Raw genomic sequence first — 27,312 nt, 5'->3', positions numbered from 1 at the left:
GTCTGTTTCCCGTAACTCAGTGTTTAAACAAGACAATTCCATGGGCTTGCTTCCTTTCCACAACACTTCGTGACTAGCACCATATTCTATTGCTAATCTCTTGCTCTCAGACTTCAAAACAGAGATGACAGTGTGAGAGCTAGTTAATGAGAAGTGAGAATACACCTTAAGCCAGGGAGGGTGGAGTGACTGGAGAGCACAAAATGACCGACCTGAACACACACACACACACACACACACACACACACACACACACACGCTAGCACATAGGGAGACCACATTTCATCATCCTTTTAGAACTCTCATCCTGTTGCCCTCATGTTATATTATAGGCATTTTTTCCTTATCTAGGCCTCCTCTGACATGGCTACAAGAAGACCGTCAAAAGCTGAGAATAATGAGATGACCAGCAGTTGAGCATTATGGGATGGTCAGCAGCTGAGAATAATGAGATGGTCAGCAGATGAGAATAATGGGGTGGTCAGCAGATGAGAATAATGGGATGGTCAGCAGATGAGAATAATGAGATGGTCAGCAGCTGAGAATAATGAGATGGTCAGCAGCTGAGAATAATGAGATGACCAGCAGCTGAGACTAATGGGGTGGTCAGCAGCTGAGAATAATGGGATGGGAGCCACTGCGGAAAATGGGATCATGTTTATATATTTTCGTAAGCCTAGCCTCTCCAGTACGACGACGTATTCTTTATTTATTCTTTTTTTTACCTCTCCGATCCGCCTGGTAATGCAACGAACACATGAGTTGCCGGTGGCCCAAGTGCACTACAAGCAACCCACCGAACCGTGTGGTCATTTTCGCCAGCTGCTCAGATAAAATGTAAGCAACTGAACGTTTTGGCGCTGACGTCACGGATTTGATAATATGAGCTATCGTTTTCTTTTTCTTTCTTTCATTTCTACAGAAGATGAACTGGGGAAAGAAAAGCAAAGTTAATGAAAAAAAAAAAAATGATAAATACATTTGGTACTGCGTTCACTAGATTTGCCAATGAAACCGTGCTCATATTCCTAAAATAAATTAGAAAAGTCGAAATTATTTTATACTAAATATCCTCCAGAAAAATACCCAGACTTCACCGCATTTGCCTTACCTGGCCGCACGTATTTATGTGAACAGCTTTTGCCACGGGTGAAACTTATCAGGTCCAGTCACAGACGTCAGCATACAAATGTGCGTTTCGAAAATCATCCCAGAGTAGTGGGATCAAACATTCCTGCAATTTTTGCCAGGCTCGTTAAAGCCATAAAAAAAAAAAAAAAAAAAAAAAAAACTAGTACTGTACTGACTAAAATGGACTGCATCAACATTTTTTACTTTTTGTACGAATCATGGAGTCATGGGTAAACTATTGTGTATTAATCGTGTACCTTTCCATAACACTTGATCATGCAATGGTGATATTCGTTTCGCAGTGCTAGGATAGAATTTCGATCCCAGTGCTTTACAATGCAGATAAAAGTGTTCAGTAATATAATACATTTCGTTGACCATCACATATTATTATTTACATAGTTATAATATTATTATAATAGTTTCTAAAACAGACAGCAACGGAGGTTTAGAAACATGTATCTGCTTGGTAGTAACTCTCTCTCTCTTTGCCCCCCTGTACAGGATGTGGGTGTCACCACAGCACTGTAAACCTTCACGTCATTTGGTCTTATCTTACATATCCTGTACCGCCGCAGGCGATTTGACTCCCTCACTCAGTCTCTCTCTCTCTCTCTCTCTCTCTCAAGGTAATTTACTGTAGACTCAGGACCCTATGCCTTGAAGAGGGACAGAGACGACTGGCTATTTTGTCGTTATTTATCAAATGATCAATTGAACAGTATTCACTTTAACTAGGCGGGAAACTGGCATCTCTCTATCTTGAATGCAGAGCTGGAACAGGAGGCTAACACTAGAATATGATGCTAGTGACGAAGAAGTCCGACAGAAAGGATGTAGTGCCTTAGTGTTGTCTTACTCTGCCACTGAACTACGGGAGATAAGCTGCAAGAGGACAAGAATATCTATCTATCTATCTATAGCCCGCCGCCCTAATCCCGCAAAGGGTGGCCGCAGACAAAACGCCTCCAAGTCACTCTGTCATCCACCATTCGACTACCCTCCCCCCAACTCACCCCCCCCTCCCTCATATACCTCTCAACTCCATCCCTCCACCTCATTCTCGGTCTACCCCTCCCTCTCCCTCCCTCCACCTCACCTACATACACCCTCTTAGTCAGTCTTTCATTCTCCATTCTCTCCACATGTCCAGACCATCTCAGTGTATTTCTCCTAATCTTTTCAACCACATCCACATCCACCCCACAACGTTCCTTCACTTCTTCATTCGTCAACCTGTCCCTCCATGTCACTCCACATGCTCCTCTCAAGTAACTCTTTTCCACTGCTCTCACTCTTGACTTGTTCCCCTCTTGCAAGGTCCACGCCTCGCTTTCATACGTCAGGGTAGGGATCACAATACTATCATACAGTGACTTCTTAACTTCCATACACACCTCCCTATTTCTCATCAAACTTTCAGTGAACAAACAACCTTCCTTCCCTGCTGTACCCTTTCACGCACTTCATCCCCCAAAGTTCCAACCTTACTCATCACACTACCCAAGTGCTTGAATGCAATCACATTCTCCATATCCTCACCATCCAACCTCACTATACATTGAGACTTCATTCCTCGCAAACACCATAACTTTACTTTTGTTTACATTAACTTTCAGGTTCCTCTTCCTACACACTGTCCCAAATTCATTCGCCAAACCTTGCAACTCCCATTCATCTTCACTCAACTATACTGTATCATTAGCAAACAGCAACACCGGACGCTTCCAAATCTCACCCTCATTCATTAGAGCCACCCCCACATCCACTGCCCTACCTTGCACCTCCTTTACAACCCCATCCATGTATATATTAAACAGCCATGGAGACATCACACAACCCTGTTTCAGTCCCACACTGAGATCAAAGAACTCACTCAGCTCATCATCCACTTTCACCGTAGCCCTAGCTCCTTTGTACATACTCTTCACAGCACTCAACAATTTCCCCTCCACTCCATATATTCTTAATACCTTCCACATACCTTGCCTATCTATTCTGTCATAAGCTTTCTCCAAGTCCATGAAGGCAGCATACACTTTCTTTTCCTTCTGTAGATACTTCTCCACTAAACATTTTAGAACAAATATCTGATCTACACAACCTTTTCCCTTCCTAAATCCCCCTTGTTCTTCTCCAACTAGCTTCTCTGTCATATGCCTAACCCTATCAGTGAGTATTCTACCATATATTTTACCAGTCACACTATGAAGGCAAATACCCCTATGGTTACCACATACTTCTCTCTCCCCCTTTTCCTTTATATAAAGGAACAATTATACCTGATTTCCAGTTCTCTGGAAAGCTTCCCGCTTCCCATGCTAATCTACACAACTTCCATATCCACTCCACAACAATCTCACCCGCATACCTCAGCATTTCACCACACAGTCCATCACTTCCTGGGGCCTTTCCCAACTTGAGATTCTTCATTGCTTCCACTACTTCCTCCCTACTGATCTCTTCCTCCCTCCTCTCATCTCTTCTTCTCCCAGCCATTCCCCAACCACTTACACTCGCATTGCTCTCACTCTCTACATTCAACCAATCCTCAAAGTGCTCCTTCCATCTCCTCAGTTTCTCTTTCTTCTCCACCAACAATCTATTATTCCTATCTTTCACTCCCCTACTATATTCCCTGTTACCCTGCCTTACTTTCTTTACCTCCTTCCAAAGCAATTTCTTACTCTCCCTCCATTTCACACTCAGATTCCTCCCAAACTCTTCATCCACTTTCTTCTTACTCTCCTTCACCAATCTCTTCACCTCCCTTCTCTTGCTCATATATACTTCTTCCTTCTCTCTCTCATCTTCTCCCCTACCTCTACTCGCTAACCATTCACTATATGCCTTCTTCTTTGTTCCACAGCTCGTTTCACCTCATCATTCCACCATGCTGTCCCTTGCACACCCTTGCATCTCCTCCTCACTCCACAAACCACCTCACACGCTGCGCCTATCTCTTCCGTGAATATCTTACATAGGTCTTCCACCCCTTCCATCTGTTCTAGCTCATACCTTCCCAATCTTTCTTCCACTATGCTCTTATACTCTGTCATTTTCTCACTATCTTGCAAATTCTCCACTCTTCTCACAGGAGCTGTTTCCTCCTGTCTTCCCCTTCGTCTCCCTAACCATTTTCTTTGCAGCTTTACCTTGGCCATCACTAAGTGATGGTCCGAGACTCCATTCCCCCACCCTCTCCACACTCTTGCATCCAACACTTGTCTTCTCAATCGCTCATCCACACACACGTAGTCTATCATTGCCTTTCGTTCAACAAGTTCACCATCCATCCTCCTCATTACTCTCCATGTATACCGGTGGATCATCTTATGCCGAAAGTAGGTGTTGGCTATTGCCAACCCCTTACCAGCACAGATGTCCACCAAAGCACTACCATTCCCATCTACTTCAGCTGGCACACCCCACTGACCAACCACTCCATCCACTCGTACATTCCCAACTTTGCCATTCATGTCTCCAATCAAAAGCACTCTCTCACTCCTCTCAAATTTGTCCATACATGCTTCTACTCTCGCCCAAAACTCATCTTTCACTCTTGCCACTCGGTCCTCTGTCGGAACATACACACATACAATCGCCCAGGCTTGTATACCTACTTTCATCCTCACCCATCCAATCCTTTGCACCCACTGTTCCATACTCTCTTATATTCTCCTTCCACTTCTTGCTTATCATCAGACATGCTCCCTCTCTTGCCCTCTTATTCTCATTTACTCCCCCACATATACCTAAATCATATTCCCCTTCTCTCACCCTTTCACCTTTCCATTTCGTTTCAGTCAATCCACATACAGTATATCCACTTTTGCATCCTCAAGCACCTGAACAATCTCTCTCTCTCTTTCAGTTCATCATTCACTCCTCTCACATTCCATGTTCCCACCCTCAGAATGTCCTTTGTCCGTTCCTTAGTCGTCAACGTATGGTCCGTCCTGGTCCTAGGCGCTTTATTCGCTTGTTTAGTTAGTTCTTTTTACGGGGTGGGGCACTAACCCACCACCAACCCTTTCAGTCGGCTCGTACGACAAGCAGGGATACTGGGGGAGTATTCTTCAAACCCCCCTACCCCCAGGGGGTAAAGAATATCCACCTGCTTAAAATAAATGAACTACAGAATTTAACACATTGATTAATTTATTTATCTTTAAGCGGATGACGTGTTTTTCATTCATTGTTACTAGCCCAGGCAATTCTGTACAGCGTTGGACAAAGATCTATGAGCGAAAGTGTTAATGAATTTCATATTTAATTTCCTAAGGTAGAAAAATCTCTCCAAAGCTAAATTAAATCGTCTGGTGCAGTAATACAAGGATATAAAATGCCATACGGGTAGAGCTGTGTACGCTTTTAATTAGATTATGTATTTTTTTCATGTTTTTGCTAGCTAGAGATGATTTTTATACAGTTTAAGAGATTCTTTTTTTTTTTTTTTCACTGGAGGAGTATGATATCTCTTTCATTTACTCAAGCTCCTATGACTCATTTAACAGAGTAAAATCATCTGCCATTACCTGAAATAAGATATAATAACTGTTCTGGCCTTGAACATGAATGACAATATTTAATCTTAAGCTCATTTGAATCACTCAACTACATAAAATCGTCTGGGGTCGGCTGGGAAAGAATTTTAGTGGAAGAACTGCCTTCAACAGAGTCTAGGTCATTATCAAACACTGTCCACTTAAGCCAAGCAGTGCATTCTTCTTTTAACTACGAAGAAATTTTGACTTTAGGCATTGTGCAGTTAATTTATGATCTGTCATGGTTACTTTTGAAACAGAAGCTAGTGTTGGTTCAGAACTCATAGTTAAACACATCTTCCATCATTATCAAAACCATAAGTTTACAAGGAAATGAAAAATATTATCACTGTCATCTCATTCACCAAGAGACTAAAACTGTGTATCTTGGCAAGGTCTGCAGTTCTGTTACAAACTTCTAATATGTGCAAGAGGCATCAGCTTATTAAAACGTAACATAGATTGCTTACTACTACTACTACTGCTATTGCTACTACTACTACTACTACTACTACTACTTTTGCTGCTACTGCTGCTGCTGCTACTACTACTACTACTACTAGTGGGGTGAAAGAAATGTTTGCAGAAAAAGAAATTAATTCTGGCCGATAACAGCAGAGTAATTATATTCTTAATGCAACATAGCTGGCAATGAAAGAATCGGACAAGCCTTCCCCCAGACTGTTACATGCACCCATCGTTTAACAACTCTAGGTCCCTACAAGTGCTTTACGGCCCTATCAGGCTGCAGTGCATTTGCCCCTGGGGATTTGCTCTCGGTTCTCCCTCGATTCTCAGTCCTTTGCAGCATGGCATCAGCTGGACAGAAATGGTAGATTTGGGTTGATGTTTCTGCTATATGGTCTCAGTTTCAATCATCTTGCAATTGCAAAGGAAGGGCTGAATGAATGGGGAATCTGTTTACACAACCAAATGCTCAACATAGCACTGGTGCCAATGATGCTAAATTATTTTCCTATATTCAAATTCAAGGGTCGTAATTGTGTGTTGAAGTTGATCAGTTTTCAGTGATTCATGTTTCCCGCCGCCCGCCCAAAATTGTTTTAATTACACACGACTGGGTCAAAATCTACTCATCTGCTTACAGTAGTTTTTGGGCAGTTGCATGCAGTTTTGTATATCGATGTCAGTGATGATAATTTTGTTGAGGAAAAGGTGATATTGTGCAATATTTAACTGTTGTTTAAATGTTTTTTTTTTTTTTTTTTTTTTAACTGTGCCTTCCTCTGCTCGAAATCCTGCTGCTCAAAACTGACGAATAGCAGTTTTGATACCGAACAGTCACTTGTGTATTCCTCATAATATAAAACCACTGGGACTATTATTTAGGGCCAAAAGACCCCTTTGGAAAATTTCAGTCAACACGAAATTATAATGGGCCTATCTGTGACCCAATTGCAACCATTCTACTAAGTTTCATCGCAATCCTTTTTCCAGTTTTGGCTGCGCTACACAGACAGGCAGACACAACAAAAACACGGTTAGAAATAACATTTTTCAGTTCAAGGTACAAACAGATCTGGATACACAGGTTCTGCCCAACGATCCTGTGGATGGTATGGGAATCAGCCCCATGATTTCTTGGTTGCAGGCCAAGTGTGCTTTTGATTACACCACAACCACTTCCAGAAATAAATACACAGCCAAATACCACACAGCATGGAGAACTTCTAGATGACATACTATACTGACAGACACAATATTATTATTTTTATAAAAAACAAGTAATAATTTGCAAAATAACTTTATACTCGAGAGTAATAACTTAAGTCAAAAGAAGACTGACAAAAGATATGCTCATTTGAACGCCATAAATGAGAGTTGCTGGGATGCGGTAATGTCCTCCAGCTTGTTCAGAGTGTATCATTCTATGCAACTTTCTTGCTGATACAAGTCACGGTACAGAGTCAGCAACAAACATGTTACGTTATTTGTTAAAATGAATGCAGAAGCTAATCATTACCCTCAGCCCTTCATATATACTTCTGTCCATTTCTGGAACTGTCTTCCACAATATGTATTTCCGACTGTTTATGACAGTCTTAAATGCGAAGTGTCCAGGCATCCAGAAATGAATGAATCTTGATTTTGGTTTACTTTTGTTCAATTCTTGCTGGGACGAGCATCTTTTTTGTAGGCTTTCAGTCTTTGGATCTTTCTCTTTTCCATTTTAAAAGGTAGAAATGAAAGCTATCTTCAGATGAGGCCAGGCCAGCCAAATGGTATTATCTCCCTTAACCCTCTCTGGCTGTCTAGACATTTTTAGTATTCCTTTTCAAGTAATGACAAATGTTTTTTGTTTTGCGGCTAAGTGAACCATAGGAGCCTTAGAGAAGTAATGATGGTTGAGCAAGCATTAATTTAAGCATTTTTCTTTTCTTCCCACCAGGTGAGGCCGGAATATCGTACTCCTCTGGCCTGTTGACTCCTGAAACTTTGTGCTACCAGACTGATGCCAACATCGACCCATCTCACCGGGCACAGGGCTTATGGCCTATGTATGATTCTTACAACACCCAGGGCTCTAACTACACCCAGGATTATCACTACTCTAGCCAGGATTCTCAGTACACCCACGATTCTAAAAACACCTGTGATTCTTACAAAACCCATGGTTCTTACAACACCCACGATTCTTGTTACACCAGCATTAATACTCAGTCTGCTTATTACCAGTACTACCCCCAAATCTATGGACAAAAATCTAAGAAGAGTTCAGCTAAGTGTCCTCCCAAAGTGAAACACTCTCAAGGATCCTTGGAAGGAGATTCAAGCTTCAGGACTAACTTGCAGTATGATCCTCATCAAAACTGGGGTCAGGAACCACGTGGACAGAGGTGTGAGAAGGGATGGATGCAAGAAGACTTCAACACCGAGAGTAACTGGGACTCTAGACGTACGGACGATGCATCATCATGGCATTCATCTGACCCACCTTCCCACTGGGACCAGTCGCGTTACGGTTCACCCAGTTCCCTGTTCTCTGATGACAATAATTCGAGCACACCGTCTATGGAAAGTGAGAGTTCCAGACCATCAAGCTCAAGAGTCTCATTAAGGCATTCCAGATCAATGAGTTCTCCAATCTCCAAAAATAAATCGAAGCATTGCGAGTCACTCAGTTCTCCTTTCCCTGATGACTGTTGTTCCAACCCTCAAGGATCTTCTCTGACCAAGGGCAGTCCAGGTCCATCAGGGTCAAGGGTCCCATTAAGGAGGCGGACAAGGGAGGAGTCTAAGGTGGGAATGGACCTGCAAACGCCAAGAACAGCTCGCAGGCGAAGGCTTACTGAGACCAATGACCCTTTGGTGGGAGACCTTGGTGGACTTGATCTTGATGAGAGAAAAGAAGGGTCGACAGACAGAATCGGAGGTGAGAAGTTAAGGTTTTTATATCAATAACGCATCTGCTTTGTTCTTGTTTTTTCGTTTCGTTTCGTTTCGTTTTTAAAGGCTCCAACATGCTTGCATGTGTCGGCCTTGGTCACCTAATGGCGGCTCTCCACGCTGCACGATCCATTGCAGCTTCCCTGTTCAGTCCCTTAATCCTAAGGTCACACTTAATGACCTCGTCCCATGTCTTTCTCGGTCTACCCTTCATAACCCCACCCCCAATATTAACACTTCTCACCTTCCTCACACAATTATCATCCCCCATCCTCTCCACATGTCCAAACCACCTCAATCTACCTCTCCTCATCACAACACCAATACACTCCAGTCCCATCCTACCTCTCAACTCTTCCATTGTAAACCCAGCCCCTCCAGGCCTTGGACGCAGGGACACACTGCACATCCACCTAATCATTGTCATTTCTGTACGTCTGAGCCGGCGAATATCTTCCTCCTTCACTGTAAGAACATTTTATGGAGCTGGGACCTATGATTCTTTGGTAGGACAACTTATGGATTAGATCTTCAAGAAATGGAAGAAAGAAAAAAATCGCCTAACAGAATCAGAGGCAAGATCGGAGAAAGATTTAGTTTCTGTTTTAATTGGTTTATTCCTACTAACTCCAGATGATTTAATTTAGATTAGGGAAGAAATTTTGAACTAAAGTGGTTTACTGTAACTTCAACTAGCCCTGCCACTTCTAAAATCCTTCCTAGACTGGATGATAACGTCCGCAGACAGGAAGGACAAAATAAAAATAATACATAATGAGAGAGAGAGAGATTATACATCCATCCTTAGTTGGGAAAAATGGTAATAATAATGATGATGACGATATTCTTCCCGTAGGAGGGCATGGTGAGAGACGTAACCCTGATGGTGATGAAGATGCCAGAGATGACGATAACGACGGTGAAGGTGACGGCGGTGATACTGAAGGTGATCACGACCCGAACTTGACTTTACCTGGCGCTGATGTTCTGCAAAAAATACCGTCCAAGAACAGGCGGCGAGGTGCGGACGCTGGGGGGCAAAAGTTAGCCTAATATTTCAACTCTTCTGCTTGATACTCTCTTTTACTGGCTAATTTTCCTAGGCTGTGAGGTCTGCTGATAAAAAGTTCGTCGAATATATTTACTCTTCTGCTTGTTACATCCCTTTACTGGCTAATATTTCTAGGCTGAGTGAGGTCTGGTAATATTTCAATATTTCTACTCGGCACTTTCCTTTTCTGGTTATATTCTTGGGGCTGGGAATAAGTTCATCTAATATGTCAATTCTTCTACATGCCACTTTCCATTACTGACTAATATTCCTAGACTAAGTGACACCTGTGAATGAAAAGCACTTCTAATCTTTTAACTCTTCTGCTCATCACTTTTCCTTTACTGGCTAATATTCATAGGCCCGAGAATAATTAGTTCAACCGATATTTCAACTCATCTATTTGTCACTTTCCTTTATTGGGTGATATTCCTATGCTAAGTGAGACTTGGTAAGTTCAACCATGTCTGCTTATAGCGCATTGTAAATTTTTGGATTAGAGATGGAAGGATGACAGTTTTATCCAAAATTATATAATAACGAGTAAGCCATATTTCATGATGCAGGGTAAAGAGATAGCAATTTTAGGTCAACTTAATGTCGACAAGTATCGAATCTTGCACCAAAATCACAAAGATGGATCCTTACATAAAGGTCAAAATAACTTCTAGTCAAAGTTCATATGAAAGAGAAGCACAGCGTTCAATGCTTCAACTTAAGACCCACCCCATTCCTGTAGCTTCATGCTTCAGCAACCCCATCCACAAACAAAACAAGACACGAACAATTGCCCAACACTAAGCAGAGTATATATCTCGGCAACATCTTCCCTCCTCCACCGAATACTACAGTTCAAAAATACGTACATAAACACAACCAGCACAGTCATCAAAAACCCTCAGCCAAACAACATCCTTCATTTGAATATGTAACTGGTGGTGCAACTGTCAGGGTCATAAGCCTCCTTGAAGTGCCACCATTCATACACGCCTCAGAAACTATCCTACCCAGAGAGCATGAGCACAGCTAGTCAGATAGCGATGCAACTCACAAAGATTTCACTTTGACCACAATGCAGTGAAGCTTCCCACACCATAATACATTCATCACTTGCACCATATTGTCACAATACAGTCCCTCACCGTAATGTCTAAAAAAAGGAAAAAAAAAAAAATCTGGGAGCGACCATCTGAAGTCGCCGATTTCCTGCAGCCCATTGGGTTCACAAGATGAGCCTGGGGTTGCAACAACAACAGTAACGGTAGGATCATACTACTACTCCTATGGTGGGATGGCAATCTTAGTTCATGTGGAGAGAATGTAGTAACTTTTGCATTCAAGATGAAGAGGTGGCAATTTTAGGTCAAATAAAATGAACACAAAATAGCTTATTATGGTCTAACCATCACGTATGGCCAGAGTAGAGAGCAGAGTTTGTTTTCTCTGACCAACATGTATGCCCTTAGTTTTTTTTTTTTTTTTTTTTTTTAATAGAGTAAACATGTACAATATGCCCAGTGTATAGTTGACTTATGCATGACTGACCAAAATATCCCCCCCCCCCCCAGTACGAGGACCGAAGAGCTGGGAGTTCCTGATGCGGCTTCTGGCAGATCCCCGCACCAACCCGACACTGCTGAGGTGGGAGGACGAGGCTGAGGGCACCTTCAGGCTGGTGAGGCCCTCGGTGGTGGCGCAGCTGTGGTCATCGCGTTCAGGTCTTGCCAGCCCTATGTCTTACAACAACTTTGCCAGAGGACTCAGGTATTTACAGTTCTCAAAGCAGAAAATTAATATTTTTTCTATCTTTCTTCTTACCAGTGTTGTTTACCACACCCTCTTAACTGTATTTCTGGGCTGATTGGTTCAAAACATACTCTATATGGATCTGGGCCTTGCATCTCGGTGTCTTTATATATATATATATATATATATATATATATATATATATATATATATATATATATATACTGTATAGGTTTAACCCCTCCTCAATGGTGATATTGCATCCTTACGCTCCTAAATTTGGATTTTTCAGCCCTTTCGAAAATAAACCTTATTGAATGGTAAAATGCATTAGACGGATCAAGCACATATAATTACTCTCCATTTCCCTGGCGATTAAGACATAGTAGAAATTCAAACGAGTAAAGCTGATATTGTTATATATCCCCTGTGTGTAATAAGTGTATTACAGAACGCAAAGTTTGCAGACATACATATCCTCCTCCTATCATGGCTTCTGAGTGTCTGACAAATGTTGAAGAGATGTGAGAACTAAAGAGGGAGGGTGTCGGAACTTGTGGTTCCAAAACTAGAAACGACCAATATCAGTGCAGCAGAAAAGACCGTGTGGCATATACTCCTACGCCACACCTGCAGTGAAGCCTGTTCCGGCCACCATGATAGACATGTCAATCATGCAACAAAGGATTTAATTATTTTTTAATCCTAAATGTGTAAACTAAAGTGTGTAACTTTTAAACATGGGCGTGGACTAAAACCATTAGTTGCCAAAACAACCAATTTCAAGAAAGGCACGTGTTGTATTCAGTCTAGAATGTACTCAGAGTATTGTTCAAGTTAAGTTCAGAAGTGCACTCTAGCCTGTTATACGTGTACGGCACAAAACAGACTGTGCTTAGCCTATAGAACTAGTATACCAGAAGCAAACTTCGGCAAATGTTACCGTGCTATTTTTTTTTTTCTTTTCACTCTGATGACGTAACATGAAGTTTATTACTGATACCATTAGACAATTTTTACTCAATTTTGTAATTACTTCTAGTAGTGAAGTGGTTAATGAAGGCTATAATTAGATTTCCCAGTTTGAAAAGGTCTCCCAAACTGAATGAAATAGAATCATCTGGTGGTGGAACGAGTATTTGATAAACTGGTCAAGGCAATGAAGGGGTTCATTACTTTTGCAGTCACTAGGCATTACCCTCTTCAGTCCGATATTATGTATTCTATTTTTGCTCTATTCAGATGTTTATATTCAACATGATGCAAATTTTCCAAATGAAAGTTAGATACAGCCTTCGTTAAATCCTTTACTAATAGAGCTTCTTCCTAAAAAGTAAAATCCTTTTTGAGTAACTTGAGTCAAATAAGAAAATAAGTTATCCCAGTGAATGAATTTCTCCTTTGAATCCTATAACTTTTTTTTTTTTAGCTGATTGTTGCTACCTTCGGACGATTTAAAACTTTGGGGAAACCATTTTGAAGTGTCGGAGTTAAAATTAGTGATCATAACTCGCTACAATCTTACTTCTCTCCTCCAGACTACATAAACTCGTCTGAGGGTAGCAAGAATGAACTATAGACTCATCGAAGTAGTAATAGTAGTAGTAGTAGCAGTAGTAGTAGTAGTAGTAGTAGCAATGGTAGTCGTTGTAACCGTAGCCTCATCTGGACGTGACTCTGGTGGACTGCTGGCTTAAGGTGCCCTTCTGCAGTCCACCATATCGCTCTCGAGGGGTTAGAATTAAGTTAAGGATCATTTGCACACGAGGACTTAGATCCGCCTGGTTACATCAGTGTCACCACATGACGGCTTCTTTCTTCTTCCTGCAGGTACCACTATTCAACTGGTGCCCTTGAACCGGTATCTGAGAGGCAGCTTGTGTACCGGTGTGGCAAGGTGGCTGTGGAGTACCTTCAGGAGTTGAGAAGGAAGCAAACATGACGCCCCACACTCACGAGGAGAAGGAATATGAGATGGAGGAGACACAAGCAAGAGGAAATAAATTGATTCCCTCCTCTTCTCTCCTTCTATCTTTTTCTTGTTTATTTTTTTATTGTTTCCATTTTCTTACCAGCATTCACTGCCAGATCCTCACGAATTTATTTCTAGGCCAATTTCTCTGACTCTTAATAACCATGTTACCGGGCCTGATATTTTGTGACATCTTTCAGATTTTCGATTTAGGCTCTTAAAATAATTTCATACTCAATAAGTGAAGAAATGATGAGCGCTGAACCGTCAAACGCCAGTATAAACATTTATATAAAGGCACATGTTCTGTTTGGCTTCGAACGCTGCTACAGGGTAAGTTTGATTCGAACGTGCCCTTTAGGTTATTTGTGTTTATTCTTTCATGAGTTGCAACTACACAAAAATACATGTGTTTTATTTACATCATATTGTTGCCTTGTAGTTTAGTTTCTACTTAAGATGCACAACTAATACGTTAGTGCTGCTTCATATGCTAAAGATAGATCATTTTAAGAATCTGTTTTATCGTTAAAGTATAGGAAAACAGCCGCCGTATCTAGCTTTCTTTTTCCCCACTAACCTTCTTATGGTCGGGACAACTCTAGTGTGGTATTCTGATTAAGACCACACGATTTTTCATCAGCTGAGTGATTCATAGGCTTCTAGGTACTAATTATGTAAAAAAATAATTAAGTGTATTAATTCATTGTTTTACGCTTATGTAACCAGCACTTCCTCAGGCGGTGGTCACACTTTGGAGTATATACAGGGGTGGGATCCTGGAACATCTCTACAATCCATTTTCTGCCGTAATTATTTAGAGCTGTAATTCATAATTGTTTTTGTATACAGGATAGGGAAAGGCGAGTGCAGTTTTCCCAAGTCACCAGTTCCTCCAACAAAACATAAATCTTATGAGAAAAAAATAAATCGTGGGTTATTTCTGTTTCCTACAAGAAGAACAGGCGATGGTGAGACCTTCACGCGGTGGCACTGATTTAAATGAGTAGCTCCACTGCCCAGTTATACTGTACATTCTCTCCTTGTTTCCCCAAAAGGAGGATGGTGGGCCGCAGGAAGAGAAATTTCAGCTTAACGTCTAATGGGTTCACATTTCAAAAAAACGTTGGGCAACAACAACTACTACGGTCTACTACTACAAAAAGAACAAAGGAGTATGCTGAATCTTTTCCTTGTTTCTGGTTCCTGATGCAATTATAAATTTAAGTTTTGACGGTAACTAGATTGTCAATATGTTTGAGAATTTCACCACAGAAGACTAACCTACTGACTCACATGGTTTTCTTAGCAGCAAACAAGGCCAAAGGTACACCCCTATCTGTTTTTTTTTTCTAATTCAGAAACGAGAAAGGAGAAAAAAAGAAAGACAAGAAAGGGTAAAATTACGTCAAAAGAAAGACCAGGAATTACCGGTATGTCAAACTGATGGCATGATGTACACCAAATAAAAGTATTGTTACACCTCTCGCGCCAAACTAACCCATCCAACGAAAGGTTTGATAAAAAGGTGTGTATCAGATACGGGATTAAATTATGCAGTATATACCTTAGCTGCAGCAACTAATTCTGCAATACACAGTTCTACAGTAGTCATATTTGTCATCTCGCACACATTCATGTTTACCAGTGCTAGTGACACAGCAAGGTTTTTTAGTACGAATCTCACTCATATCCCCTGCAACGATACATATATATATATTTTCTACTGAGTACCTGTTTAGAACTGTGGCCTGTACAGCGTTGATCTCCCATAGGTAATCTTTTTATTATTGGCTGTGCACAGTCACTTGCGCATTGGTGACCTTCGCACACCGAGCTGTAATTTATTGATGATCACTTTGTTGGAAATATAATGTAAACTCGCTGCAGTGGCATTTTCCTTGTCATTCTAAACAAGACTGAATTATCTGGCATTAACCTCTTCACTATGATATTTTCCATTTCATGTTTGCTAACCTCGGACGCCTTAATTCAGCTTAGGAGAGATTTCTTTCGGGTTTGATGAGTCCCGATATGGTCGCCTTCAACCCCTTTACTACGATTAGTCATTCCATAGCTGAATAAAATCTTAACAAGATAGCAAGTAAAAAATCACATCGGGCTGAGTAGGCTAAATCTCAACTAACACACGTGCTAGTCATAATCTATATTTTCTGGTTACGGCTCCATCACACGAGAGTCATGCTGGATTTCTGTTGCCAAGAATTATCACCACTTCATACGATCACCGAATGAAATGAGATATGAGACTATATATAGTAATAATTCAAAGGGAAACATAACAGACAACGAAGCAGAAAAGGCTTTTTGTCTTTACAGAGTGGTTGTGTTTTCACCTAAGCTTAAAAACATCATCAAGAGGCAGCAAGAGTGAAATGATAACTGGTGTGAACTGATGATGCAGAGGAAAGCAAACAAGAACAAAAGACTATGTCTGTCATTCCGAATGCCCTCCTGCCTGTCTTCGTCTATCACCTCCTCCGTACAGGCGGGGGACTTCTCTCCTAAGCTGCATGAAATCGTTCGACAGCAGGAAATATTTAAGTCAGACCTAGTGAATCATGATGCAGTTTTCTCATGTCTCTGTACGACTTTGTGTCTGTGTGTGTGTCTTCCTGTCTTACGGGGTGCCGGGTTCTGCTTATTATCTAAACGGAAAAAAATATCAATCGATAGCAATGTATAATTACACCTTAGGGATTATTCTCACTTACTGCATATAGCCTCTAGTACTATGGCGATAACAAAAGCGAACTCCTTAAATACATTATTTAGACCTTAACCTATGTGCTTTTTCGAAGCAGGCGACCTGGTATGGGGGATGTTATCAACAGCAACCTAATGATATTTCTAGTTTGTTGCGTTGCAGAACTCTCGCTTTAACTGACTATTATAAGATTTTTTTTTTTTTTATGTGTCTGACTCAGGGCATGGACTTAACAGCCTTGTCTCTGAAGTTCAGCAGCCTACTCACCTTACACCTCCATGTTACCACTTCGGGGATAAAACCCACCGTCCACATTGAATAGACTTACATACTGTACCAAGGTTATCTCATACCAGACTGTGTACTGGCATTAGTAAGGATGTTTTTATAGGTCAGTGGGTCAAAAACAATGTAATGACACAAATACTATACAAGAAAGAAGCCAGGCAGAATGAAAGACGGCTGGTATATGGAGCCAAATGATCTGGGAGCATAAAATAAAACGCTAGTAGATCTGCGAGATCGATCATCTCACCCCTGAAAACCAGGCTAGGTGGAATGCCTTTTCCCAGGTCGTCTGCCCGGAGAAGATCGTACAGGGTGTTGTAGTACGTCGTCCCGAACTGATACGACCTGGTGTGAGGGCCAGGATCTAGAAGATGGTAGTAGGCGGAGTCTTCAATCTGGCTGTCACTGGCCATGAGGGAAGGGCAAGATGGACCACCCTCCTCAGCTGGAGGAGTGGAGGACTCAACATCCACCTCGGCCTAGGAGTTGGTCGGCGCGTCCTCGCCCACAGAGGCGGAGTCAGAGGAAGAGTCCTGCCTCTCCTCAGTCGCTGGCAACTGGTCGTAGATGTCTGAAGGATTGACAGCCGTGTCCATGGTCTGGGCAGGAGCCGGGTCGCTAACAGAAGGCGGGCAGTTTTGTCAGTTTAAAGAGGCGTCAAGCTGCAGCCGTTTCCGTGGTATCTTTCGGGGAGCAAGAGGCTGTGGCAGTCTGGCCTTACGCTCTCGACGACACCTGGAGGCGGGACGTACGTCACTGGAGAAGAACTCGGGAATGACAAGGCGAGTAAACCCATTCAAAGATCTTGGGGAGCAGAATGCTCAGCATCCCTTTCCCACCCCCCGCAAAAAGCCCTACATCTCGACGATGGTGCTTGCCTCTCCCGTACTCAGAGGGACCCCAGCCTGGCGTCCCCTAGCCGACAGGTGCCGTTGTGCATCAGTAGAACCGTGCACGCCTGCGCCCTCCGTCCGGTAACATCCCTGCAGGTCCTCAGGACCCTTAGGAGTCCCTCAAACAGCAAACTCCGCCGCCTCGCCATCCCCGAGAGATCGTTGGAGATTCTGTGGATTTGGTGCAACCACAGCATGGCGGTGCACGAATACATCAGCGTCAATGTCCTGGCGCTTGATGAACCCGTACCCTTCCCTGTACTTGAACCAAACCACGGTCCCTTGTATCAGTGAAGTAGGCATGCTCTGTTGAACGCCCCCCTCAACGGGTCGTAGGCATGAATAGGAGAGCGCTGAGAAACGTCCTAACGCTGTGACTGCCGAGGTCGAACCTTCATCTCGGCATCTCCATCCCATATGAACTCTCTTAAATTCCCTGATCAAATGTGAAGCACTGTCTGAGGCCTCACTGGCGTATTGATCACTATAGTGAAGCCTCGCCATAATCAAGGACTCGAGGCTTCAGTGGAATACTTACTCAGATTTAAATGAAACATCCTGTATAATCCCTCCAATTGCACTATTAACCGGAGAGGGACGCCTTCTCGTGGTAGAGCCAATGCATTCCGAAGGAGGACTTGCCCGGATACACAAAGGTCCCTCAGCTCACCCCACCTCCCAAAAGGAGTATGGTGCAGGGTCGCAGCTGTAGTTTCCTGTGGTCCACTGGGTTGACGTCCAGAATGGAGTTGCTGCTACCACTGATACTACTACTGCTACTGCTACTACTATTACTACTACTACTACCATTACTACGACTACGACTACTACTACTGCTACAACCCTTCAGTCCCATTAAGTATTACATTCTTCCTATCTCCAGACGCTTTTCTTTAGCTTGAGAGAAACGTTCGAGGTGGAGGGGTAAGATACAGCTTCCATCAAATCCCTTCTCTGATTTAGGTCCTTGTGAAGCCGAGAAAAATCGTCTGGTATAAGAAGGACTAAAATGAAAAAACGACCATCAAATAGGAGTGATTAAACTTACAATGGAACAACAAATACAAAAGGCATAACACACATTCAAATTAAAAAATTGTTGATTACGTCTATCTATCCTTCATATAATCCTTTATTGGAGAGGGACGCCTTGTGCTCTGCTACCCGGTTATACAAACATCCCTTAGCTCCCTTCCCATTCCCTGAGAGGAGGATGGTGAGCCGCAGGAGAAGGGTAACTTCAGTCAGCAGTCCACCGGGTTGACGTTGAGATGAGCCAGCGGTTGCAACTACTGCTGCTACAACTACTACTACAACTACGATGACAACAACAACAACAACAACAACAACTACTACTACTACTACTACTACTACTACTACTACTAGTCTACTACTACTGTGACTACAACTGCTACTAGTGCTGGAGAGGGACGCCTTTTTGTGGTGGCATTGATATAACCGGCCGGATCAACTGCCTAGTTATACATAGGTCCCTCAATTACTTCCCTATCCCCTGAAAGGAGGATGGAGGAGGTCACGATGATGGGACCCTAAGCCACTGGGTCTGCTGAGGTCACGTATCAGATAAGGCTGGGGCAACAACAACAACAACACTGACAATAACAGCAATAACAATAACAACAATAACACTATAGCCTAATAAATTTAAAAGATGATATCGATGATGCTGATGATGAAGCTTCGATAAAATACAGAAATACGCCATGGGACTGGCAGGGGAGGAGCAGAAGGAGGAAAAGGTGGAGCAGGAGGATGAGGAGGAGGGGTAGGAGGAGTAGGGAGGGTGAGGGGGAGGGGGGAGGAGGAGGACTCTGAGATAAAATACACAAACGCAACACGATTACAAGAAGTGGGAAAGAAACTGTTGAAGGAAATTCCGGCGGACAGGCGGAGTAGAAGTTGTAAACTGATAACCTTGAGTGTCTTGGTGGCAGTCTTGTGTTTTTTTGAAGTTTTCGTAATGCCGCTTCCTCAGAGGTTTATTTTTCTTATCACACCTTAGCGATCGCGTGTATGCTCTTTATTTCGCTTTATTATCAACGAGATTTGCATTAATGAGCATAGGAGAGGATTCTGGGGCGTAAAGTGCATGATAAATGGCTTTAGCCGAAGGGTCGGAGGTTGTCATTGGTAGACATCAGGAAGGGCATCCGGTCATAAAGTGCTACACGCTGCAAACCTAAGTCCTCTACGCAAGGGCAACGCCTTAGCCCTTATCGAAAAAAGGGGACAAGGAGTAAAATTCCCCCCCCCCAAAAAAAAAAAAAAATGGGCTATTCATGTGATTTTAATATTAATGAAATTTGCAACAATAACATGGAGGAAGATACCGAAATGGAATATGTAGGAAAAATCACTAAAGAAAGGATGTCACCACATCAGGAAAGCCTCATAAAAAAGACCCTTTATTGCTATTCCTTTGACCTTATGTACAGTAACATTATTTATATCCTTCTGGCCACAAACAGATGATTATATTTAAGTCAGAAAGGTGTGCTGTAGTGAAGGTGTCAGTGAAAGCTCTATCCAACCCCCTCGAGGTCGAAAAGTCTTTCTTCGGTTATACAGAAGCCCCTCAGCCCCTCCTCATCCCTCGAAAAGAGGATGTTGGACTGCCGTAGAAGTCTCCTGCTGTCCACCGCGATGAACTTGAGGCTACTACAACAACAACAACAACAGTAACTTCTACTACTACTCCAACTAATACCTCTACTACTACTACTACTACTACCATCACCACCACCACTACTGCAACTACTACTATTTCCACTATTACTACTACTACTACTACAACTACAACTCAAGATCGATTTTTCGAATGAGAGGGCTTAACTATAGCCTTCATTAACCTCTTCTGTACGAGAGGCCTTTCATAAGCTAAATACAACCTTCACAGTAACGAGAATACAGTGTAGGATACGTCTCTGAATGGAAGGCGTTGCGTCACAGTGTAGGATACGTCACTGAATGGAAGGGGTTGCGTCACAGTGTTGGATACATCACTGAATGGAAGACGTTGCGTCACAGTGTAGGATACGTCACTGAATGGAAGGCGTTGCGTCACAGTGTTGGATACGTTACTAAATGGAAGGCGTTGCGTCAGTGTTCATTTTCCTCTTCCCACATAATGGTTCAAACTATTGTATATGTAAATTAAAATGTAAATTAAACTGACAAACACTGGATGAACAAAACTGCTATGAATATAACAAGGCCCACTAAAGAGAGAGAGAGAGAGAGAGAGAGAGAGAGAGAGAGAGAGAGAGAATTCATATGAGAAACACCAACTTGCAGAGGAAGAGAGAAAGCGAGAGAGAGAGGGAGAGGGGGAATTTACATTAAAAAAAAATAACTTGGAGAAAGAGAGAGAGAGAGAGAGAGAGAGAGAGAGAGAGAGAGAGAGAGAATTCATATAAGAAACACCAACTTGCAGAGGGAGAGAGAAAGCGAGAGAGAGAGGGAGAGGGGGAATTTACATTAAAAAAAAATAACTTGGAGAGAGAGAGAGAGAGAGAGAGAGAATTCATATAAGAAACACCAACTTGCAGAGGGAGAGAGAAAGCGAGAGAGAGAGGGAGAGGGGGAATTTACATTAAAAAAAAATAAGAGAGAGAGAGAGAGAGAGAGAGAGGAGTACACACATGCCACGGATTCCCGAACTTTTGTCGACATAACAGAATGCTTCACATATAACACCCCAATTGAAGCTCGCCTGGTGGTATCTTAAGTGCTGTAGGAACGCCTCAGTCTGCTGGTGTGGGCGTGGGTGTGAAAGTGGGAGTAGGAATGAAGAAATGTTGCAGGAGGACATTGCTACACTGAACCGTCCCTGATACACGAGAAATGGCCAAGAGGAGTGGGAGAGGAGCGCTATATATATGAACCTTCCTAGACATTTTCTGTGACCAGTTTTGTAGGTGCAGGCGCTCACCATCCACTCGTGTGATGTAGTGCTGCCTTCAGGTGACTACGCACTGAATGACAAGCCAAATGCTTTCATGTAGCCCAAGGAATTATTTTTTGCTTTGGGTGGTGACTATGCAACCAAATGAACGCCTGGTTGTCTAGTGGGATGAGGTGCTCCAAGGGGATGGGAGATTGCGTTATTACTGACATGATACTGCTCAAGGATATGTGTCTGGTCACCATCACCTTAACTATAAGAACTAAGTGACCTAGGCCCATGCCACTGTGCTGGTAGTAGTAGTGGTAGTAGTAGTAGTAGTAGTAGTAGTAGTAGTAGTAGTAATAGTGGTGACATTATTTTATTAGTATCATTATTATTATTACAACAACAACAACAACACCTACTACTACTACTACTACTACTACTACTATTATCATTATTATTATTATTATTATTATTATTATTGTTCATCCATCCATCATCCAATCCTAAATTGCCCCATGAGGAGCGTAGGAGCCCGGGGCTAGGCAAGTTGGTCCTGTCAATTAAGATTAGAGTGACCAGCCTCACTCATCCCTGTGTGGCCTTACGTGAGCCTTAAACCCCAACCATCCCCTGGATATAAACCTACACAGGTTCAGTCTGATTGGAGCGCTATAATTACCCACTAACCCATCAGGCGCCACAATTTGGTTATATGGTTGCCACCCAGCGTACTAAATGGTTTCCTGGTGTACGGGAAACCATTTGGCTCGTCATTCAGTGTATAGTCACCCATAGACAGAAGGAAATGGAAAGAATGAAGGAAAGAGAGACAGAAGAGGGAGTGTAAAGTCATCCGTAGGCAGAAGGAAGAGGAAAGAATAAAGGAAAGAAAGACAGAAGAGGAGGGAAGGAAGAGAGGAAAAGGCAGACATCCAAAGTAGCACTACATTGAGTGAGTGGATGCCTAGCGCCCCCGCCTACCACCAGTTATTATTATTATTATTATTATTATTATTATTATTTGTTGTTGTTGTTGTTGTCGTCATCGTAGTTGTAGTCATAGTAGTAGTAGTAGTAGTAGTAGTAGTAGTAGTACTAATAGTAACAACAATATTAATAACAATAATAATAATAATAACAATATTATTATTATTATTATTATTATTATTATTATTGTTGTTGTTGTCGGTGTTGTTACTGCTACTAATACTACTACTCCCACTACTACTACTTCTATTATTATTATTATTATTATTATTATTATCAGTAGTACTAGTAGTAGTAGTAGTAATAGTAGTAGTAGTAGTAGCAGTAAAACTTCCCACATCCCTGTGGAAAGTTTTCATGTTTTTGTCATTCTTCTTCTTCTTCATCTTCTTCTTTTTCTTCTTCTTCTTCTTCTTCTTCTTTTTATTATTAATATCATTTTTATTCAAGGGAAGATCTAAATCACTGCAGTTTACATGCCGTTTGAGCTACAGCCGTCATTCTTTGTCATAGTATAGTACTGACTGGGTGCTTCAACTGACCAAATATCCTCCTGATCCGACTACCGTAATGCAAATAGGATTTGAGAAAACGGGACACTAAAGCTCAAGAACCACTAAGGTTAGACGGCTGAAATTTTCATGGCCTATACCTGGGACATGGTCAGAATGCAGTGCTTAATATAGTCCAGATCGGATCATTATCCTCTCAGATAGTATATGGTCCAACAATTTGGGACTACAGAAGACAGAGAAGTCACCTGATTTTACATGAAAAAATAAAGCTAGAGCCACCAAGCTTGGGGGACATGCAGAAAATCAATGACCTTGACCTCAAGGTCATTTTATAGCTCGGCTTTTAGTACGTAATGGCTGTGGAAAATTTTAAACAGGTACGCCACCACTACCGATTGAACCAGAGACCAGGCATTGCACATCTCATCCGATCCCAGGGTCCCGATAATTTTTTTTTTTTTTTTTTTATCGAGGGTACCTCGTTACTTTAAAAATCCACATTGTGTTTCGGGAGGTACTGACTCAGTCAAATGTTTTGTCAGTCTGGATAACATTATCCTGGGTAGTACTTTGTTTGCATTCATAAGAAAGGAGATACCTCTAGTGCTGTCACAGTTTGAACGGTCCAGTTTCGTCTTATAGAAGGTTACAGTATCGGAAGTAAGCCATTCAGATGCAATTTGTTCTTAGTTCCAAATAGTCAGTATGAGATCACAGAGGTGCTGGTGAAGTGACTGGACACCCTCTTTCAGCTGTTGAGATGGTATGCCATTAAGGCCGTGGCTTTTTTTTTTTTTTTTTTTTTTTTTTTTTTTTTTTTTTTTGGAGAGACAGACAGACAGACAGACAGACAGACAGATAGATCAGATGGCCTGAACAGTTTCTGAAACACACACACACACACACACACACACACACACACACACACACACTTCTCAGAACAAAACGTATCGGCACTTCTCTGAACTAAACGTATCGGCGCCACTTGCCACAAAACGATCCTTGCACACCAAGGAGCAGGTTTTCACTGGAGACTGAATGCATTCGCTGTTTACATATTCTTAGACACATGCATACATTCTTTTACATTCTTATGCTCCTTTATACATTCTTATACATTGTTATACACATACATTCTTATACATCCATACACAGTTATACAGTACATTCTACATCATTATGCACCCTAATACATACTCTATCATTATGCATTTATACATTCTACATCATTATACACATTATACATTCCTATACATCTTCACACACTTACATGCATTTTATATCGTTATACTCATTCATTTGTATAGACTTTTATACATTCTTTTCCATGCTAATATACACTTATACATTTTCACACATTCTTCTTCATACTTATTCACCGTAACGCATTTTGATTAATACATACCTCTTACTAAAATCCTGTACATTCTTATTCATCATTATGCAGGCTTATACATTCTCATGCACTCAAATTTCTACACATCACTCTTATTTGTTAGGTTAGGTTAGGCTAGGTTAGGTTAGGTTAGGTTAGGCTAGGTTAGGTTTAGGTTAGGCTAGGTTAGGCTATGCTATGTTAAGTTAGGTTAGGCTAGGCTAGGCTAGGTTAGGTTAGGCTAGGCTAGGTTAGGTTAGGCTACATTAGGTTAGGGTACTTTATGCTAGGTTAGGTTCGGTTAGGCTAGGTTAGGTTCGGTCAGGTTAGGGTAAGCTAGGTTAGGTTAGGTTCAAATCACAATGCATCCTCTATAATAACATTTCGAAAAATTTAACCCGTGAAAAATGAATCTTGCAAATCTTTAATATCGCAATGCCGTATAAAACCTTGCTCATTCGCATACATCTTGCATAATCTTATTTTTCTTCTTCATCATTACACACTCTTATTCATTCTTACGGATTTTCATACATTTATACACTCTAATAGATCATGAACACTCTTATACATTCTTATACTCTCTCTCTCTCTCTCTCTCTCTTATGATTTCCATATTTATACACGCAGGACATGTTAGCCACACTATGCTAATCTTAAAGACTGCGTTTTCGTTTTGGCTCGTTTATTCACAGATTCTCTCTCTCTCTCTCTCTCTCTCTCCCTCTCTCTCTCTCTCTCTCTCACACACACACACACACACACACACACACACACACACACACACACACACACACACACACACACACAAAATGCTGAGTTTTCCATCGCCACAAACGTCCCTTCGCTGAACTATCTATCTACAACCCATGGCCTCCCTTTCACCCTGTCCTCTGCTATCAGGTTGTCCTATCTTCAGCTCACAGCCCTGTCCCTCATACACCTCCCCACTCCACCCCTCCACTTTATCCTGGGTCTACCCCTCCCCCTCTCGCCCTCCACCTCACTCACAAACACTCTGCTAATTAATCTCTCATTCTCCATTCTGTCAACATGGCTAGCGCATCTCAGAGAACTTTTAACACTCTCCAACACAACCACATCAACATCACGGTTCTGCTTAACTTCTTCATTTGTTTGTATCTCCTAGCAACTCCATTTGTTCATCTCAGCGAACGCATCCATTTTCCTGTCTTATTTTCGTAAATTTCCATCATTCATATCTCTTTTTCGGGATCCCGGTCAAATATCTTCCATTGCCCTAGCCATCTCAAATTTCATCAACGTGGTCCAGCATAAATAATTCATTTTGAAGTGGCGCCACTACAGTTTCTATCCCTCTTTCTCTGCCTTGATCTGAAATTTCCTCTCCGTTTATTTTATAGCTGCTGTTGTATACGGTCACTGTTCTTCATCTGAAAGTATCAATACCGCTATTCGTTAGGGGTCTCTTTGGTTTCCTCTCACGGACTCTTTTCCTCCTGTTCATAGATGACCTTCAGTGCTGAACATCAAGCCCTGTCTATTTATAGGCTAATGATTCCACCTTTAATTTTTCCACCCACTTGTTAAAGCATCCCTCGCAAGTCGCTAAACACACAGGATAAAATTTTGCCACACTTGACGTCTGATATATCTCTGTATCTGACTGGGGCAAAGTAGATCGGTGTTACTTTTAATAGTGGTATATTATCACATGGAAACAGCGAGACTAAAGCAGAAACAGCATCATCGGGCTGAAATATTAATTCTTTCAATCCGATTAAGCATTTTCCACTTCCTTTGTGCCATTTACAGACGATCTTAGGAGCGAGATGCCTGCATACGGTGGCACTGATATGAATGGGCGGAGGAGCTACCCAGTTATAAAAACGTCCTTCAGCCCCCTCCCTGTCTTCCCGAAAGGTGGACTGCAGGAGAAGGGCAACTTCAGCATATTCAGATGCACCTGGGATTGCAACTACAACAACTGCTACTGCAACTACAAGAACTATTTCTGTTACCACCACCACCACCACCACCACTACTACTACTACTACTACTACTGCTACTACCACTACTGATACTACTACTAGTAAAGACAGTTTTATTGAGCCTAGTAGAGACTTTTCAATCTAGAGGTGCTACATCTAGCTTGAATCATCATCACCACCACAAACATTCCTACGTCCGGGTGGCAGTGTGTGCGTTTACCAGTTCTCCTGATCTGAGCTTAGTTCCACGAAAGGGGGGAAGAGGGACATTTAAGATGCAGTGGTATGTCCTATCACGTCATCTCAAATGTTCACCCTAAGTCGAGGTTCCTTGAGTGGCATATATTGAGAACTTCAATAACAAACACAGCCAGTACAACAAAACTTACACATCCACTTTCGTACGCAACACTCCTAGATCTTGCCACATATACAGACTCGATCAACACAAACACAGCCACAACAACACTGCTTACACATGTACTTTCTCATGCAACACTCCAGGAAGCCTACCATCACACCTATACCCGTGCCTGAAGTACTGGGTGGTGGTGACTCACTTCCCCAGTAACAGATGATGATGTTGCTTGGGTTTACGGAACAGTTACCCTTCAGAACCCATAAAAAAACGGCTCAAACGTGTAGAGAAGGGCCGTTTGCAAATATCAATCTTATGCGAACCTGCCGTTGCAACACACGCTACCATGGCGCTCTCCCACACTAGAGAAAATCATGTGGAGTTAGCAAGAGCAAAATAGGAATGACATCATGGGGGTGAAGGAGGT

The sequence above is a fragment of the Coenobita brevimanus genome, chromosome 112 (assembly GCF_032717465.1).
Source record: "Coenobita brevimanus isolate Jiangsu-jjx chromosome 112, ASM3271746v2, whole genome shotgun sequence".
In the NCBI taxonomy this organism is placed as follows: domain Eukaryota; kingdom Metazoa; phylum Arthropoda; class Malacostraca; order Decapoda; family Coenobitidae; genus Coenobita; species Coenobita brevimanus.
Note: the sequence above shows the minus strand (reverse complement) of the source record.